Source organism: Sapajus apella, unplaced genomic scaffold (genome assembly GCF_009761245.1).
Source record: "Sapajus apella isolate SASKATOON/1434 unplaced genomic scaffold, GSC_monkey_1.0 scaffold39, whole genome shotgun sequence".
In the NCBI taxonomy this organism is placed as follows: Eukaryota; Metazoa; Chordata; class Mammalia; order Primates; family Cebidae; genus Sapajus; species Sapajus apella.
This window is the reverse complement of record NW_022436979.1, coordinates 233,821-246,863: the sequence shown is the minus strand read 5'-3', so window position 1 is coordinate 246,863 and position 13,043 is coordinate 233,821.

The following is a 13,043-nucleotide window of genomic DNA, read 5'->3' as shown; positions in this document are numbered from 1 at the left end:
CAAAGCTGCGGTGCCAGCTGGCACAGCTGTGCTGGCCAAAACAGCCGTGCTGGAGACCCGTGGAGCTCCTCTGCCTCGGAGTTTCCTAGTCTGTGGGCAATAAAAATGCAGTGTCCACTCACCCTCGCGCTTTCACTGGGAGCTGCCATCCTGAGCTGTTCCTAAACGGCCATCTTGGATTGATCCCCCGATGACATTTTTCTATAGCCAGAAATACTGCATGAAGTACTGCAACTCCCAAAGTTCACTGCTTCCTTAGCGCTTCCTGCACCAAACCCGTTTCATTACTGCCTTTACATACCCATAAGTAGACCATTCACGTAGATTAATCAGGGAACCTGTTGATCAGTGTATGAAATAGTCTACATCATACTATCTATTAAAATAATATATGCAAAGATACCCTCTCTCTCTTACATCAAGTGCTATTCTTCCATCTTTTACAATATCTATTTCAGCTCTTAAACATTTATGTGTTGTCATCTACTATGAATTGCTAAAGAAGCCAATTAAATTCAAGATAAATTCATCTTTTAAGTACTATTATTTATGAACAAACGTAGTATGAATGGATAGATTATAATTCATATTATAAATACACTGTATGTTTATACTTAACATTTTTCCTGAAATCCCAGATCCAACACGCTTTAGGAGAGGAATTTAGTTAAAGAAATAAAGAGCAGAATAAAGGGGGATGAGAGGGACAATCATAGAGACTGGGGCTAGTTCACTAAGAATAGCTCTTATGCATGGCTAAGAGCTGTCAGTACTTTAGCTCCATTTGTCCAAGGTGGACTGGAGAGCAAAATTAAATGCAATACATGCCTTCAACAACATACCAACATTTTTTGTCTTTGTAAAAATTATATAATCTGTACTTTAAATTTAAATAAATTTCAAGTTTAAAAGAATACATATAAAACTGGAGATATTAATTATAATTTCTATCTTTTTCCTGGAAACAGGTAAAATGAAGTTGCAAAAACTCACTAATCATAAAAAAATATTTTTCTTTTGATATTTTCTTTTGATATTTTTCTTTTGATTTTTCCATTGATATTTTCCCTTTGTATGTGAGGTTCCCTTTTACCTCTCCAGTACACAACATAATGCATTATTTCTTTATTATCAATATTAGTTTTTTTAGATATGGTTTATCACAGTAAAATTATTGAAAAAAAGGCTTATTTTCCTCTTATCTTTATTAAGCAGCTCCAATGAATCATTAGCTGTCTTAGTGAAGAATAGTTTAATGTTTACATCTTTTTGTAATCTTCTTAAAATAAGAAAATAGGCTTGGTAAATATCATTGCTGAGTTAGCTAAGTATTTAGCTAATACTGTGATCAATGCTTAATCTTTTACCCATTAATCATTTTACTAAACCTGTACTGGCATCCAGTTGATGTCAAACATCTCTCTTCCGTTCTCCATAGAATTACATTAACACTTCAAATCTGGATATCAGCCCTTTGTCAGATGGGTAAACTGCAAAAGTTTTTTCCCATTCTGTTGGTTGCCGATTCACTCTAATGACTGTTTCTTTTGCCATACAGAAGCTGTGAAGTTTGATTAGGTCCTATTTGTCTATTTTGGTTTTTGTTGACAATGCTTTTGGTGTTTTGGTCATGAAGTCCATCATGAAGTGCATCATTCTCAGCAAACTGACACAAGAGCAGAAGATCAAACACCGCATGTTCTCACTCATAGGTGGGTGTTGAACACTGAGAACACATGGACACAGGGAGGGGAGCACTACACACTTGGGTCTGTTGGGGGGAAATAGGTGAGGGTCAGTGGGGGGTGGGAAGTTGGGGAGAGATAGGATGGGGAGAAATGCCAGATATAGGTGATGGGGGGGAAGGCAGCAAGTCACCACTGCCACGTGTGTACCTATGCAACAATCTTGCGTATTCTCCACATGTACCCCAAAACCTAAAATGCAATAAAATAAATTTTAAAAAAAACTTCAAAATTATGCTTTGAGAGAAACATAGATATTTAGTCTCACACACAAATGAACTTTGTAAATCCTTCATTTTTGGATTGAGCTGTCATCTGGCATGACTTAAATTAGTTTAAACAACAGCCATGAGAGTCTCTTACAGTCATTGAACATGAACTTGTGGATTTTCCCAAGGATACATGATGACTTTATATGGATAGTCTTGAAAGTTTTGTCTTGTCTTTTCTCTCTTTCTACTGGTTTTATAGTCTCCTCACAGACTAACCTAAAACCTCCTTGTTCACCTGTTGCATGCTGTTTTCCATCTGACCTTGATCTCTTATGACAGGGATCATTAATTAGGAGTGTTTTAATGGGAATAAATGCCAAGATTAAAAAGATAACAGATTTTTTTAAAAAATACATATTTTATTACATTTTAGGTTCTGGGTACATGTGCAGAACATGCAGGATTGCTACATAGGCACATACATGGCAATGTGGTTTCCTACCTCCATCTCCACATCAACTATGTCTGGCATTGCTCCCCATGTTATACCTCCCCAACCTCCCTATCCCCTGCTGTCCCTCCCCTATTCCACCCAACAGACCCCAGTGTGTGATGCTCCCCTCCCTGTGTCCATGTGTTGTAATTGTTCAACGCATGCCTATAAGTGATAACATGCTGTGTTTCATTTTCTGTTCTTGTGTCAGTTTGCTGAGAATGATGGCTTCCAGATTCATCCATGTCCCTACAAAGGACACGAACTCATCGTTTTTTTATGGCTGCATAGTATTTTGTGGTGTATATGTGCCATGTTTTCCTTGTCCAATCTATCATGGATAGGCATTTGGGTTGGTTCCAGGTCTTTGCTATTGTAAACAGTGCTGCAATGAACATACGTGTGCATGTGTATTTATAATAGAACCATTTATAATCCTTTGGATATATACCCAGTAACGAGATTGCTGAGTCAAATGGAATTTCTATTTCTGGGTCCTTGAGGAATTGTGACACTGTCTTCCACAAAGGCTGAACAAATTTACACTCCCACCAATAGTGTAAAAGTGTTTCTATTTCTCCACATCCTCTCCAGCATCTGTTGTCTCAGATATTTTAATTATTGCCATTCTACCTGGTGTGAGATGGTTTCTCAATGTGGTTTTGATTTGCATTTCTCTAATGACAAGTGATGGGCACTTTTTCATATGTTTCTTGGCCTCATAGATGTCTTCTTTTGAAAGTGTCTGTTCATGTCCTTTGCCCACTTTTGAATGAGTATATTTGTTTGTTATTTTCTTGTAAATCTGTTTTAGTTCTTTCTATATTCTGGATAGTAGCCCTTTGTCAGATGGGTAGATTGCAAATATTTTTTCCCATTCTGTTTGTTGTCAGTTCACTCTAATGATTGTTTCTTTTGCTGTACAGACGCTCTGGAGTTTAATTAGATCCCATTTGTCTATTTTGGCTTTTGTTGCCAATGCTATTGGTATTTTAGTCATTAAGTCCTTGCCTATGCCTAAGTCCTGAATGGTTTTGCCTAGGTTTTCTTCTAGGGTTTTTATGGTGTTATGTCTTACGTTTAAGTCTTTAATCCATCTGGAGTTAATTTTAGGAGTTACTTTTAGTGTAAGGTGTCAGGAAGTGGTCTAGTTTTTCCTTTCTGCATATGGCTAGCCAGTATTCTCAACACCACTTACTAAACAGGGAATCCATTCCCCATTGCTTGTTTTCATCAGGTTTGTCAAAGATCAGAAGGTTATAGATGTGTGGCATTGCCTTCAAGGCCTCTGTTCTGTTACATTGGTCTATATTTCTGTTTTGGTACCAGTACCATGATGTTTTGATTACTGTAGCCTTGTAGTATAGTATGAAGTCAGGTAGCATGACGCCTTCAACTTTGTTCTTTTTGCTTAGAATTATCTTGGCTATGCAGGCTCTCTTTTGGTTCCATATGAAGTTTAAGGTGGTTTTTTCCAGTTCTGTGAAGAAGGTCATTGGTAAGTTGATGGGGATAGCATTGAATCTATAAATTACTTTGGGCAGTACGGTCGTTTTCACAATATTGATTCTTCCTAGCCATGAGCATGGAATGTTTTTCCATCTGTTTTGTCCTCTCTAATATCCTTGGAACAGTGGTTTGTAATTCTCCTTGAAGAGGTCTTTACATCCTTTGTTAGTTGTATTCCTAGGTATTTTATTCTCTTTGTAGCAATTGTGAATGGCAATTGGTTCTTGATTTGGCTCTCTTTAAGTCTGTTATTGGTGTATAGGAATGCTTGTGATTTCTGCACATTGATATTGTATCCTGAGACTTTGCTGAAGTTTCTCATAGATTTTGGGCTGAGACGGTGGGGTCTTCTAAATATACAATCATATCATATGCAAATAGAGACAATTTAACTTCCTCCTTTCCTAATTGAATACCCTTTATTTCTTTTCCTTGCCTGATTGCTATAGCTAGAATTTCTAATGCTATATTGGAATGGTGAGAGAGGGCATCATTGTCTAGTGCCAGACTTCAAAAAGAATGCTTCCAGTTTTTGCCCCTTCAGTATGATATTTGCTGTAGATTTGTCATAAATATCTTTTATTATTTTGAGATACATTCCATTGCTACCTAGTTTATTGAAAGTTTTTAGCATAAAGAGCTGTTGAATTTTGTCAAAGGCCTTCTCTGCATCTATTGAGATAGTCCTATGGTTTTTGTCTTTGGATTTGTTTATGTGGTGGATTACATTTATAAATTGCGTGTGTTGAACCAGTCTTGCATTCCCAGGATGAAACCTACTTGATCATGAGGGATAAGCTTTTTGATGTGCTGTTGCAATCAGGTTGCCAGTATTTTATTGAAGATTTTACATCTATGTTCATCATGAAAAGAAATGAACAAAGCCTCCAAGAAATATGGCATCATGTGAAAAGATCTAATCTACTTTTTTTTTTTTTTTTTTTTTTTTTTTTTAGACGGAGTTTCGCTCTTGTTACCCAGGCTGGAGTGAAATGGCGCGATCTCGGCTCACCGCAACCTCCGCCTCCCGGGTTCAGGCAATTCTCCTGCTTCAGCCTCCTGAGTAGCTGGGATTACAGGCACGCGCCACTATGCCCAGCTAATTTTTTGTATTTTTAGTAGAGACGGGGTTTCACCATGTTGACCAGGATGGTCTCGATCTCTTGACCTCGTGATCCACCCGCCTTGGCCTCCCAAAGTGCTGGGATTACAGGCTTGAGCCACCGCGCCCGGCCCAAGATCTAATCTACTTTTGATAGCTGTACCTCAATGTGATGGAGAGAATGAATCCAAGATGGAAAACACTCTTCAGCATATTATGCAGGAGAACTTCCAAAACCTAGCAAGGCAGGCCAATATGCAAGTTCAGGAAATACAGAGAACACCACAAAGATATTCCTCAAGAAGAGCAACCCCAAGGCACATAAGCATCAGATACACAAGGGTTGAAATGAAGGAAAAAATGCTAAGGGTAGCCAGAGAGAAAGGTCGAGTTACCCACAAAGGGAAGCCCATCAGATTGACAGCAGATCTCTCAGCAGAAACCCTACAAGCCAGAAGACAGTGGAGGCCAATATTCAACATCCTCAAAAAAAAAAAAAATTTTAACCTAGAATTTCATATCCAGCCAAACTAAGCTTCATAAGTGAAGGAGAAATAAAATCCTTTACAGACAAGCAATTGCTGAGAGATTTCTTCACCACCAGGCCCATGTTACAAGAGCTCCTGAAAGAAGCACTAAACATAGAAAGGAACAACCAGTACCAGCCACTCCAAAAATGTACCAAATGGTATAAACCATCAACACAATGAATAAATTGCATCAACTAATGGGCAAAATAACCAGCTAGCATCAAAATGGCAGGATCAAATTCACATGTAACAATATTAACCTCAAATATAAATGGGCTAAATGCCCCCCCAATCAAAAGACACAGAGTGGCAAATTGCATAAAAAGCCAAAATCCATCAGTGTGCTGTATCCAGGAAACCCATCTCACATGCAAGGACACACAAAGGCTCAAAATAAAGGGATGGAGGAAGATTTACCAAGCAAATGGAAAGCAGAAAAAAGCAGAAGTTGCAATCCTAGCCTCTGATAAAATAGACTTTAAACAAACAAAGACCAAAAGAGACAAGGAAGGGCATTACATAATGGTAAAAGGATCAGTGCAACAAGAAGAGCTAAGGATCCTAAATATATATGCACCCAATACAGGAGCACCCAGATACATATAGCAAGTTCTTAATGACCTACAAAGAGACTTAGACTCCCACACAATAATAATGGGAGACTTTAACACTCCACTGTCAATATTAGACAGATCAACAAGACAGAAAATTAACAAGGATATCCAGAACTTGAACTCAGATCTGTACCAAGCAAACCTAATACACATCTATAGAACTCCCCACCCCAAATCCACAGAATATACATTCTACTCAGCACCACATTACACCTACTCTAAAATTGACCACATAATTGGAAGTGTATCATTCCTCAGCAAAGGCAAAAGAACAGAAATCATAGCCAACAGTCTCTGAGACCACAGTGCAATCAAATAAGAACTTGGGATTAAGAAAATAACTCAGAATCACACAACTTCATGGAAACTGAACAACTGGCTCTTGAATCTTTACTGGATAAACAATGAAATGAATGCAGAAATAAAGATGTTCTTCGAAACCAATGAGAATGAAGACACAAAGTACCAGAATCTCTAGTACACATTTAAAGCAGTGTCTAGAGGGAAATGTACAGTAATAAATGCCCACATGAGAAGCAAGGAAAGATCTAAAATCAACACCCTATCGTCAACATTGAAAGAGCTAGAGGAGCAAGATCAAAAAAACTCAAAACCTAGCAGAAGGCAAGAAATAACTAAGATCAGAGCAGAACTGAAGGAGATAGAGACACAAAAAAAAACTTCAATAAATCCAGGAGCTGGTTTTTCAAAAAGAGCAACAAAATAGACCGCTAGCCAGATTAGTAAAAAAGAAAAGAGAAGAATCAAATAGGTGCAGTAAAAAAACGATAAAGGGGATATCACCAAGGATTCCACAGAAATACAAACTACTGTCAGAGATTACTACAAACAGCTGTATGCACATAAACCAGTAAATCTGGAAGAAATGGATAAATTCCTGGACACCTGCACCCTCCCAAGCCTAAACCAGGAAGAAGTCAAAACCCTGAATAGACCAATAACAAGGGCTGAAATTGAAGCAGGAATTAATAGCCTACCAACCAAAAAAAGCCCAGGTCCAGATGGGTTCACAGCTAATTTCTACCAGACATACAAAGAAGAGCTGATACCACTCCTTCTGAAGCTATTCCAGACAATCCAAAAAGGGAGAATCCTTCCCAAATCATTTTATGAGACCGACATCATCCTGATACAAAAGCCCGGAAGAATCTTTATTTTATTGCTGTTTCCCACTCCATAAAAAGAGTCAAACCCTGTAAAATATTTGAAGAGATTTATTCTGAGCCAAATATGAGTGACCATGGCCTGTGACACAGCCCTCAGGAGGTCCTAAGAACATGTGTCCAAGGTAGTTTGGGTGTGGCTTGGTTTTATATATTTTAGGAAGGCATGAGACATCAATCAAATACATTTAAGAAATACATTGGTTTGGTCCAGAAATCGTGGGCTTCCAGCAATGGGTAGATTTTTTTTAACTTTCTGGTTGACAGTCGAGTTTATTTAAAGACCTGGGATCAACAGAATGGAATGTCTGGGTTAAGATAGAGGATTGTGGAGACCAAAGTTCTTATTTGCAGATGAAGCCCTCAGGTAGCAGACTTCAGGGAGAATAGGTTGTAAAATGTTTCTTACCCCGCTTGAAGTCTATGTTGATGTGAATGCCAGAGAGGTAGAATGAGGCACATCTAATCCCCATTTCTCATCATGGCCTGAAACAGTCTCTCAGGTGACTTTTAAGAGTCCTGGCTGAGGAGTAAGTCCATGAAGAGGATGGCACGTGGGTGCTTAGGATTTTATTTTTAGTTTACATCCTCATAGTGTCCAAGAATTTACTTCTCTGTTGAGTCAGGGTTCCATTCATTTGATTGATGGGTCTTCTACTGTAACTTCATACTGTAAAACTGCCTATTTTTGTGGAACAAATTGAGAATGTTAAGTTGCCAATGGTACTTGATATGAGCCTTTACATGACATGAGGAAAAAGAACTAACACATTTAGGGTGACAATTGGTTTTACTAAAGTCCGGCAACTTAATTAAAAAAATGTAAAATCCTCATAGATCAGAATGACCACCTGGTGGAAGTGGAGAATAGAATCTTTAAAATAAAATATCATAAATCAAAAATAGTAGAACCATGATTCTTAGTAGTACTGGTATTACAATAAATGTACAGGATATCATTTAATTATATATTGAAATTTGTAATCAGAAGTGATACATAGTGCAGATTAATACAATGGTTTTCAAACCTTTTGGTTTCAGGTTGTGACTGAACTCTTAAAATATTTTAGGAACTCAAAGGGCTTTTTGTTTATATACGTGCACTATGTTATTAACTGCATTAGAAACTAAAACAGAGGTACTTAAAATATTTATATATTTATAAATAAAAATAATGAATCTATTATGTAAAATAAATATTTAAATAAATTTAGTTACATTTTACAAAATACAAACGTGAGAGAAATGACACTGTGTTTAACTTATCAAATATTTTTAGTGTCTGACTCAATAGAAGGAATCAAGATTACTATATCTAATTCTGTGTTGAGCTTGTGGTATCACCTATCTGGTAGCCTCCAGAAAACCTCACTGTACACTGTTGAAAAAGAAAAATATCATCTTAGTATTATTAGTAAAACAGTTTTATCTTAAAAGATCGTTTAAAGGGGTCTTGGAGACTCCTAAAGGGGCCTGCAGAGACCGTCAGGTTACGGTTTGAGACTGCTGGAGATGTAGTTAAGAGGATGGATTTCAGACTTGGACTGGATAGGCATGAGTCCTCTTCACTGCTTGCTAGTCATTTTTCTTGGAGAAAGTTGCTTAACCCTTGTAAAGCTCAAATATCCCATTTACAAAATGTACTTACTAATAATAATTACTTAACAAAATTTTTTTTGAGATTTAAAATATACATTTGTCAAGTGTAACTCACTAATACTAAAAAAAAAATGAATAGTTGTTTGTTCTTATTAAACAATGCAAGTATCTATCAAAGTGGGCTTCTAGAAATCACATTGCACTGATTATTTAAATTTTTTAGTTATCTGTTTGACCTGTTCGTGACCATTCAGCATGTTAGGACAGTTTTGAAAGAGTTTTCAACTTATACAACCATTAAACCAACTGAAACATGGGACTCTCTTTATTTTCAACAGGATTCCTTGTGTGTGTAAAACAATATCCTCCCAACCTCCTTTAAAAACAAAAGAAAGCATAACAAAAAAGTCTAAAGAATAGAATTTAGAAAAAAGAAGGAGAGACGTGACTGAAGGCAAGTTATTAGACATAGACAAGGGCTTGCTTCAAGTGGTAGTCTCTGTAATACACAATCTAATTTCCTTTATTAAACATATATTTTATATAATTCTAGGTAGGAAAAATTTAGTTTCATTTTTTAAAAATGTATCTAAATAATTGAGGTGGTGATGCCATGATTAGGTGTAAGTTTGAAATATTTACTTGTAGGAACAATATGAAAGCAGATAAACATATAATAACATTTAATGTTTTAAGCAGGGGTAAAACAAAAGCTGTAAATTGCAAAGGCTAAAGATGTAACAATTGTATTTATTATTATAATTAAATAAAATTTACAAAAGAGCCAATCTGATACATAGGCAAGGGATTCTTAACGGTTATTGTGCAGAACATTAACTAGGCAGAGTGAAATTTCTTAAATTCCACAAATATGAACCTAAGTATTATAATTATATGTTTAATGCTTAATTTAAATCCGTATACTTAAATAATTTGCATAAATGCTCAGTTTTCATCTTTATTGGTTTATTTTGCCATCTATAAATAGCATTTTATCAGTAATTGCTTTTTGTGAATTATCATACGTGCAGTTAGAACATACTTAAATCTTGCTAATAGTCAAATGGACTCCTAACAGTCAAAATGCACAGGATGCCCAGCTTATTTCCTCCTGTGTCCTTTCTCATAGCTTTCATGTGAGGGTTCTTATTTACCATGTTCTGTTCCTATTATCAATCCTTACCTTACACCACCACCCCCATCTGAACGATCCACCTCAGGTGTCTGGGATGCCAGAAACCATGAGGCAGTAGAAGTGCTTCTTCACAAATCTACACAGGACTGAGGGCAAGAGTGGTGTCTGCTCAGGATCTTCACGGAATCCTTTTCTCACTGACCATAGATGACACAAAGAATATAACGAAAACAGGAAAAGACCTCAGAAAGACTTAAGCCAGACTCTTGGGGAAAGTAAACTACTCTTATTTGAAATTATAGGTAGACACTAAATATCAGGGTGGCATCAGAGAAAGGACTAATAAAAGGCAAACAGAGAAAATTATCAATCTGTTTCTGATTAGAATTCCAAGATTCTTTTCATCTAGAAATCTTCTCCGCTATCTCAAAAAATGCATGAAATATTCTTTAGCAGTCGTAACATAGGAAAACTCGTTTCAAGTTTTTTTATAACCCCAAGTGAGTAAGTTTTTTTGGGAGAGTTGGGAGAAGGGAGAAGTAGATGAAGACACAATAATCTCTTTTCTAAGCATCCTAAATTGATTGTCTCCATCTTTGCTTCTAGTTTAGATTTATGAGCAGGCAGCTGCTTAATATCCTGCAAGAGTTTCTGGAAACCTCACATGCCTCAGTTTACACTTTCTTCATTTACTGGCTGATGCTTAAAATTATTTTACACAGGTCATTGATTTTACTTCTATAATTAAAATATAAAAGATTAAGTGATAATAGCCTAACCTTCGAAGAAAAAGCACAGTGATTGTAAACACTCTAAAGTGCCTTAAGTCTTTCTTGAAAATTAATCCTAAGTAGAAAGAAAAAGATAATTTAATAAGATTATATGAGGGAAATATAGGTACATGGAAACATAGAAAGAAAGTTCAGGGTAGAGAAGACAAAAATCATGTATTTCACATCAAGTTGATTTACTTAACATTAGTCAATATATATAGAAATATATATAACATAATATGAATTCCTGGGTTGCCTTAGAATAATGGTAGCTGCAAAAATTGGAATGCCTTCTTGAGCCTTCAAAAGAAAAAAAACCCTGAAATCAACCAAGGAGAGCAAATAAAAACACATATAACTTACACCTTTTAGCATAATTGGAAAACAGAGGACCATGAACACAAATTTGTTGGCAAATAGAAAAACACCAAGCTCATTTCATAAGACTATTCAGAGAGGGAAGTGGAAAGCTTAAAACCAATAAAGCACAGTAGAACATCAACATCCAAAAAAGTTCTACACTAAGTAAGAAATACTGAGAACATTTCTGACACCTGATAGATCAAAGAACTCCTTCAGGGAAGAACTTACAAGTGTATGGAATATGTATGAAATTATCCAAAATTTGATAATAAGGCAAAAAGATATAATTAATTTTATAATTAAAGTATATGAAGTTATTATACATAGGATGTTTAGCATGTTTTTATTAAACTATTCAGTTTAATTCAGCATTTATTGGTATCTGTTTTACTGAACACATACACACATATATATACATATAAGTATTTATATCATCCCTATTATCCTATAATACTATTGATTTCCTTATTAATGTGGTAAATAAACAAACATTGGCATGGGATCATTACATATTTATATTCTAATTATGGTTTTAATATTTTGAAAATTATACTTGACAGACCTGAGATTTAGTATTGAGAAGACATTGGTTCTAGCAGAGAAGATGGTAACTGGGAAGTTAGGCAACCTTGGAAATTTGGTGACTGAAGAGATTTATTTCAAGGAACTGGGTTACTTGATTGTGGGGCCTGGAAAGTCTAAAATCTGTAGGGTAGGCCCACAGGTTGGAAACCCTTTGGAGAGCAATTAACGCTGTAGTCTTGAGGTAGACTTCTTCTTCGGGGGAACCTCAGCTTTGCTCCTAAGGCCTTGCAGGTGGTTAGATAGCTCACTCAGATTATCATGGTCATCTTCTTCACTTAAATCAACTGACTAGATATTAACCACATTTACAAAATGACTTCATTGCAACAACCTGTATTAGTGTTTGATTGAATAACTGGGTACTAGAGCTTAGCCATGTTGACATATAAAACCATCGCAGTGGTAAAGGGAATTAGAAAAGTAAACAAGAGCTCCCCCAAATTAGTTTATTTTCTTCTAGCACCTGAAAACAAATCTGTTTTCTAAAGAATTCATAATATACAGATATAAGGAAATGCTCTTGAACTAGGAATGTTATAAACTATCCAAATTCCTAACGCTAACCTGCATAGTATTCTTGTGTATACAGTTAGGTGAGTAATTTCTGGATCATATGGTGGTAAATCTATGTTCAATATTTTGAGGAACTGACAAGCTGTTTTCCAAAGTGACTGCACCACCACTTCATACTTTCATAAGTAATATATGTGTATTCTAATTTCTCCACAAATTCATCAGCACATGTTGCTATCTGTTATTTATTTATTTATTTATTTATTTTAGTCATCCCAGTGTCTGTAAGTGATACATTGTTGTGGCTTTGATCTGCATTCTCCTAATGACTTGTCATCCAAAAGACCACTAGTATGGCAGAATAGTAGAAAGAAGGGTTTTATTTGCAATATCAGTTTGCAAACAGAGAAGAGACAGTCCTTAGCATGTACCAGAGATGCTCTCTTTTCAAAGACAGAAAGGCCAGGTTGGTTTTTATGCCTCACAGGATTTGAATTACACAAAAAAATTTGGTCGGTTGGGTGAAAAGCTGTACATATTTATGAGAGAAGTGGAGGCTGAAGCTGGCAGATCAGTTGAGGTCAGGAGTTCAAGACCAGCCTAGCCAACATGGTGAAACCCCAGGTCTACTAAAGTACCAAAATTAGCTGGGTTTGGGGCACATGCCTGTAATCCCAGCTGTTCAG